Raw genomic sequence first — 8214 nt, 5'->3', positions numbered from 1 at the left:
ACTAATAGTATATTTTAAATCTTAGTCGCATTAATATATTAAGTAATAATATCACAATTATTTAATTAATATATTTATAGCTATTAATTTGACAGAAAATGATATATTTCATTTTCTGGGCTAATTTATGCCATAGAAAATATATTTGACAAAGTAATGTTATGGGACACTACTAAATCCAGAGTCACTAGTTGAGAGAATGATCAACAGTGATATGACCAGAGTCACCAGTTGAGAGAATGATCAACAGTGATAGGACCAGAGTCACTAGTTGAGAGAACGATCAACAGTGATGCGACCACCGACACTAGTTGAGAGAATGATCAACAGTGTTATGACCACAGTCACTAGTTGAAAGAATGATCAACAGTAATATGACCATCGTCATGGGAATCGCCCAGTGACAGATACTTTGAATAATAATAAGATATATTTTATATCTATTACTTGATAAATTCACTATTGGACGAAAGTGAGCCAATGAGTGATATGACCACTGTCACATCGGAACTGCCACCATGTGACAAATACTGATTGAGTTGGGTAAATATAAATAAATATAAAAACCTTGATGCTGTAAAGTATAACAATATATTCTATAAAAATGGAATGAACTCGCCAATATTTATTACTGATAAAATGTTTTCAAAACGCGTTTCAGGTAATTTGCTGTAAAGATAATAGAAGCCAACTATGGAGCACTGAAGGCTTAAATAAAGTGGCAATAAATACCTGAATAAAAGAAGAAATTTATGTTTTATTTATTTGAGTTTATCCCTATAAAAACAATTGAATGGAATATGGGGTTTAGCCCATTTGTTTAATATTAAAAGTTTGGTGGTTTACAAACTCTGAAATCATTTCCTAACTACGATCCTGATGAAAAATTTTCCGCTGCATATTTAATAAACACCGGTACAATCTGACTGGCTCACAACACCCGCTCCTTTTTATTTTAGGAGAGGCAGATGATGTTTTGGGTACAATCTGACTGGCTCACAACAACAGTGGCTTCAAAAGGTGCAACAACTCCTTTTGTATTGTATTTATAATCAGATGTTACACATCAGTAGTTTGTTGGTAGAATGGGAAACTGGATTTCTGATGATATTTTCTGCTGCCTGGCTGTCCAATATAAGTGGTGTCTTCAAGGCAGTGATACCAAAATCCAGTAACTGATTTTGAAGCCAGAGCAGTTGGGCTGTACAGCTTGCAGCAGCTATGTATTCTGCCTCAGCAGTGGATGTGGAAACAGCTGCTTGCTTTTTGCTTTGCCAAGACACTAAGCAATTGCCTAGGAATTGGCACCCTCCTGAAGTAGACTTCCTTGTTTTATCACATCCAGCAAAGTCACTATATGAGAAACCTGAAAGCTCAATTTTACCGTCAGCTGGATACCAGATACCAAGTGTGGGAGCACCTTTGAGGTATCTGAATATCCTTTTTACAGCAATAAGGTTTGACTTTCTAGTGGCTGATTGGGATCTTGCACAGACACATGTTGCAAACATGATGTCTGGTCTAGATGCAGTTAGGTACAATAAAGACCCAATCATGCTTCTATATAAGGTCTGATCAACCAAATCATCCTTTTCTTCAGACATGACCAATTTATTGGTTGCAATGGGTGTACTACATGGCTTACAATCATCCATATCAAATTTCTTTAAAAGTTCTTTGGCATATTTGCCTTGATGGATGAAAGTACCATTTTGCAGTTGCCTTACTTGGAGACCAAGAAAGCACTAGAGTTCACCCATTGCACTCATTTCAAACTCAGCTGTCATGAGTTGTCTGAACTCCTCACACATTTTATTACATGTGCTTCCAAAAATGATGTCATCCACATAGATCTGGACAATCATCAAATCCTTTCCTCTCCATTTTAAAAATAGTGTTTTATCAATCCTGCCTCTGGTGAAACCAATGGAAAGTAAAAAGGTGGAAAGAGTTTCATACCAGGCTCTTGGTGCTTGTTTCAGGCCATACAAAGCTTTATTTAGCTTGTAGACATGATCTGGATTAAATGGATCCTCAAAGCCTGGAGGTTGACAAACATAAACCTCCTCTTGAATCTTACTATAGAGGAATGCACATTTGATATCCATTTGATACACCTTGATGTTGTGGTTGACAGCAAAGGCCAGAAAGAGTCTGATAGCTTCAAGTCTTGCTACAGGGGCAAATGTTTCATCATAATCAATGCCCTCTTCTTGTCTGAAACCTTGAACCACAAGCCTGGCTTTATTCTTGACAACAATACCCCTTTCATCAGTTTTATTTTTGAAGACCCATTTTGTGCCAATAGGACTCACACCCTCTGGCAATGGAACAAGCTCCCATACTTGTTGTCTTCTAAACTGTTGGAGCTCCTCTTGCATAGCTTCTACCCAGCTGTTGTCTTTCAGTGCCTCTTGGTACTTGACTGGCTGATGGAGTGATAGAAAACCAGGCAAAAGACAAATGTTTTGGGATTGCTTTCTTGTAAGAACTCCTTCATTGATGTTGCCAATGATTTGATCTGGTGGATGAGATTTCAAGAAGATGAGCTCTCCTTGGTATGAAATAATGGCATTTTGAGGTGATGGCTGCAGATGTGTATCATCTGAGCTAACCACTGCTGGTGACTTTGATGACCCAAATGTGTATCATCTACAAAAATAAAGAATGATCCTAAAAAGAAGAAGAATGCTCCAAATTGGAGCAAATACAAAAAGCTCATTGCTGACCTAACTGCTGAGTACAAAAGGAAGAAAAAGGAGATGGTGGATGCAAAAATGGATACTGCTGAAGCCATATCAAAATGGTCAAAGCAGCAGACTGATGAAGCCTATGAAAGGCTGAAGAAAAGGAAGATAACTGTTTCAGGCACTTCAAAGAAACGTGAACAAATGATGAAGCTTGAACAGCAGATTGAAAACCTCAAAACACTGTTCAAATCAGTAGATAATCCTACTCTTGTGACAAACCAAGAAGAAGGAAAACAAATGTCTGAAGAAGAGGTCAAAGAAAAGGAAGCTGAGTACTTCAATGATGCCATCATGAAAATGGGTCTAAAAGAAGAGAACTCAACAAAGCTTCAGAACCTTTTTAAGAAGGTATTAACCAAGCCTGCATCACCAAACACTTTGACAGGCATGACAGACTTTGAGAGGCAGGAGCTGATCGAAAAAGAGACTGAAGAAGACATAGCTGCAACTAACAATGTCATTGAGATGGCCTTCAAAAGAATGTCTGAAAGTCTGCAAGTTTTCACAAGGCCAACATCTCCAAACTCATCTTCAAATAAATCTCTCCCAAGAAACCCATTAGGATTAAAAATACTAAAGTGGATGTCTAATCAGAAGACCCACGTATTGACCTTGGTCAGATCCAATGGCGAAATGAAGTATATATCAAGGAAAGAAGCACTAGGCCTTAGTGTTGAAGATTTGCAGGATCTCCTTGAACTTACATTGTGTAGGGATGAAGATGACCTGAGTTCCAAGAATTTTGAAGAAAAAATTAAAGAACAAGCTAAGGAACTTCTGATGAGGAATAAAGGTCCAGAATAATGAAGGGTTTTGGCATTATCTGTTCCAGGGGGAGATTGTTGGGATTGAACCCTACCAGAGGAACAAATAATGAAAGCCAAAACCGGATCACAACAGTGGACTCATAATAAACAGCTGCTTACACTTGGTTTTCCCCTTGACAGTGGTATTCTAACAGCTGATGGATCTTAAGTACTGCTCACTATAACAACTGATGAACCAAACACTGATGTGACTCTAAAGACTGCTGAAGACAAACACTGTTGCTCTATCTACTGCTGTTTCCTAAGTACTGCTGAAGACACAAGCACTGCCCATTCAAAGACTGATCACCTTTGAAGAAAGCACTGAAGCTCAACATCAGTGCTCAGGCTACAACAGTGGAACAGTTGTTATCTCTTGTTTTGTATTGTATTTATAATCAGATGTTACACATCAGTAGTTTGTTTAGAACAGTGTTTATAGGTTGTTAGTTTGTTAGAAGTCACTATCATGGTGACGTCAGCTGAGATGCTTCAGTGGTTTGGTTTGCCTATAAATGGAGCAGTACCCTGTACTGTTACATTTGATTGACTGAGTGGATTCTTCTTCTTCAGTCCAATCCTTTCATCTTGTGCAACCAACATTGGGGTATCAGGCTGAGGGGGAGCTCAGTTCTGTAAACATGTTGTAATCATTTGCTTTGTATCTCAATCATTCAACTTAATGAAAAGCATTTGTTTACCAAACTATTTTCTCTTCTGATTGTGTTCACAAAGTTTGTTTCTCATTTCCGCTGCACTTAATCTCATTTTATATTCATTGTTCTGTCAAAATTATACAAACGAACACAATCATGACAGCCTCAGTCCTAACAATTGGTATCAGCGCCTGGACAGTCAAATTCGATCTAACAATCAATTTGACATAACAGTTCATCTCAAAATTCATTGATACTAAGGTTGATTGTATTTAGTTGAAAAACAGAGCAACGATAAATCATGTTCAAAATGATGGATCAGGTACTCTGTAAAACAACCAAGATGTCATAAGATTCATAAATTTCAAACAACAAGTGATGTCATGCACAAATCACTCACAGTGTCCAGATCTGGAAACATGTCTGGTAACTATGATATGATTATCTTCATTCAAAATTGATTTCAACTGTTGTTATGGAATTTGTGATGATTTCATCATGTTTTATGCTAAAGTATGAACCTCAGGTTAACAAAACCTATGTTCATAATAAACACTAGTGTTTTGCTAACTTAGAAAGAGGGAAATAAAACTTTAGTCATGAAATCTTATGTGTTAAAAGGCAGGTTGAGAATCCTCAAAAGGACCAAATCAACTCTGTTAAAACACATGAAGAAAATCTGGGGTCAAGACTGTCCAAATCATATGTAATGTGAGAATTGGTAATAAAACATGTACAAATGTAGCCAGAGCTCTCAAAACATTGCTGAAAATGATTTTGGATTGAGGATTCTTTCACAAAAACCTCCCAGTAAGTATCTTATTACTTATGAATGGGAAGGGTAAAAAGGGAAGAAGAAAATGAACAAAACTCAAAAGTGTGCTTATCTCAAAACTCTTGAAGCCAAAAGAAAAAGAGTACAAGCATAAAACACTTATGAGGTCAAAGTTGGGTAAACAGTGGTCATCATGCAACTGTGTGCTTTCATCAAATTAAGGAATCGTTCGGGTAACAATGGCATCTCCAGTGATTGACCTTAAAAGAAGTATTTACAATCAATTGTCAAGAAAATGACCCTAAACAATGGTCAAAATAACTTGAGAATGATATGATCATATTCTTACTTGAAAAGCTGTCAGATCCTTTTGATGTTATTTTCAAAACATCCTTTAACTATTTCTTAAGGTGTTTTTCTCAAATAAAACCGGATATATTACTTCAATTTTTTTGAATAATATATTTTGGACTTTTACTCATTTTTGATAGTAAAAGTTTCCTCACCGGTCAGGATATAATTTCCTTATTTTTGTGTGAAATTTCTATCCCTAAATCTGATCAAAAGGAAATGGCACACATGTCATAGTCATGTTAAGCTCAAGTTTGTTTGTCACAGATCAAAAATTGATTGCAAATTGATTTTCAAATACTAAGATACTCATGTTCTAATTCAAATAATTAGACACAAATTGAGTAGCCTTGGTAGAAAAGACTTCATCATCTGGGATGCTGAACCACTGTCAGGAATAATGAACATGTGGCAAAGCCTTGAACAAAGATTTCTGAGATAACTGCTGGCAATTTAAACTTGAGAATTGTGACAACTCGAACTTTAGACATGCTTTGATGTAACGTTACGTGCTCATGAGAACTGAATTTGGTAATTTTAAATGAATAATTGTTTACGTGTGTTGTGTATGTATGAATGTTATGTGTTGCACGAGCCCAAACTACACAAACCGGCCACACAAAGCCCTTTGGGCCACTCCTTGTGCACGCGGACCATTAGACAACCAAGTGGGCTCGGCCCACTCCCCACTCGCAACACACAAAACCAAGTTAGGGGTTTTGTTTTACCACTTTTGCAAATCACAAACACACACAAACCCTAGAAGCTTTGCTCTCTCTCTCTCGGCTTGTTGAGGAACCGACGGCACAAGACCATCCGACCACCCTCTTGTTCGGATCACATCTCGTTACGTGTAATCGGTTAGTATGTTATCTATGATTATGTGTTTTATGCTTAGGTGATGCCATGATAAATCGGATTGTATGAATTAGTATTCGGTTGGTATGAGTTATTTGATTGTGCTCTTGTTAATCGGTTTCTGTGAATGATGATCATGTTTTCATACGAAATAGGTTGCATGAGTGATTTGTTAATTGGTCCGAATTGATGTTTGTAATCGGCTGAGATGATTCTGCTTGTACATGCGAATTAGGGTGCATGCTAGGATGGTGTTATGATTAGGATTCGGTTTAGTGTTGGTTGATAATCCGATTATTGATTTGATACGGTTATGAATTTGCTAAATGATGAAGGTTTGAAGACATTATGAATATGATTGAATAATCCTTGTTTGATCTGATTTCCGAAACTGCCTAAGTGTTTGCTGAAATCACGGAGTTTAATTGACTAGAATTATGGAAACCAGTTACACAGCCGGTTGCGACTCAGATTGCGAGTCGAAACCTCCCCGTCTCGACTCGAAACCACAAACAGCACCAGCCGAAACCACGGTTGCGAGTCCCGTTGCGACTCGTAACCAGACCATGATGAACCGAGATCTCCATTGCGACTCGCAACCAGCTGTTGCGACTCGTAATCTCCGGTTGCGACTCGAGATCTCCGTTGCGACTCGTGACCACCCTTTGCACGCACACTGTTGGGCCTTCACTGTTACGGGCCCAATCTATTGAGCCCAACGATTTGAACTGTGGACTGTTTATTAATGGACTTGTATGTGTTTGCTATTTGGGCCGATTGAGAATCTGGATTGTTTTGTTATTGGGCTGCTTATGTCATTGGGCCGGGTATGATTGGACTTAGATAATTGGATCCTCACATGCTATGTCTTATCTGCTTACGTGCGTACATGTTTGCCATGACTATGCGTGATTTCTATATACGTGCTATATACGAACCTGACTCGTATAATAACCATGATAGGACGTGAGTGACCATTTACTTGCTACTTATATTCCTTGTGTATCTGCCGAGCAAACCAAGGTGAGTTCACACAGCCAAGGCATGGGATTCCCGGGTTGGGAATTGGGTTGGATATGATGAATGTGGAATGATTACTCGTACTTACGCATATACCAGACTATAGACCATCGTCCTCAGGTTAGTCAGGACACGTTACGTAAAGCCTACGTAACTCAGTATATTTGCCATATGTCTCCCGGGTCGGGAAGGACACGTTACGTAAAGCCTACGTAACCCAATACCATTCACTGGCTTCCAGGTCGGAAGGCCACGCTGCGTAAAGCCTACGTAGCCCCCACGCGTACCACTGTCCTCGGGGAAGGGCACGTCACGTAAAGCCTACGTGACCCTGTACGTTTTCCTGTTCTCGGTAAAGAAGAACACATGGTCGGAAGTTAGTCTAGTAAGTACCGTTAATGAGAAGCCCTCATTAGCCAGGATGAACATGGGAAACCCCCACCTTTAGTACACACTAGTATGGGAAGCCCCCACTAGCTATACTTATGCATGTTATGAACTTACTTTCTGTGAACTCGCTCAACTAGTTTGTTGATTATTTGCTGCATGCCTTGCAGGACCTTAGGTACATATTGGAGCTTGCACAAGGAAGGAGCAGGTCGTTGTGGCAGATGGATCATGAACATTATTGAACTTATAACTTTATTTGGGTTTACTTTACATTGCTTCCGCTCCTTAAAACAGTATTTGGTTTTGAAACATCAATCATGTCATGGAGACTTACGTTAATTACTTTTATATTAAATGCTATGTTTGATATGATTGATGGCTTGATCCTGGTCAGTCACGCTCCCAAGCGGTGGTATTCCGCGGGTGGATTTTGGGGGTGTGACAGATTGGTATCAGAGCCATTGGTTATAGAGAACTTGGTTTTAATATGGGAAAACGTTTTATTAAAACCGGACTATAACCAGTACAGTGCTCTCAACGATCCACAACGACGCTTCGCTCCACGTGCAAGACTCGACATCTTAGGTAATAAGGTTATGTTTATTGCC

Source organism: Helianthus annuus, chromosome 17 (assembly GCF_002127325.2).
Source record: "Helianthus annuus cultivar XRQ/B chromosome 17, HanXRQr2.0-SUNRISE, whole genome shotgun sequence".
NCBI classification, from domain to species: domain Eukaryota; kingdom Viridiplantae; phylum Streptophyta; class Magnoliopsida; order Asterales; family Asteraceae; genus Helianthus; species Helianthus annuus.
This window is presented reverse-complemented; position numbering follows the sequence as displayed.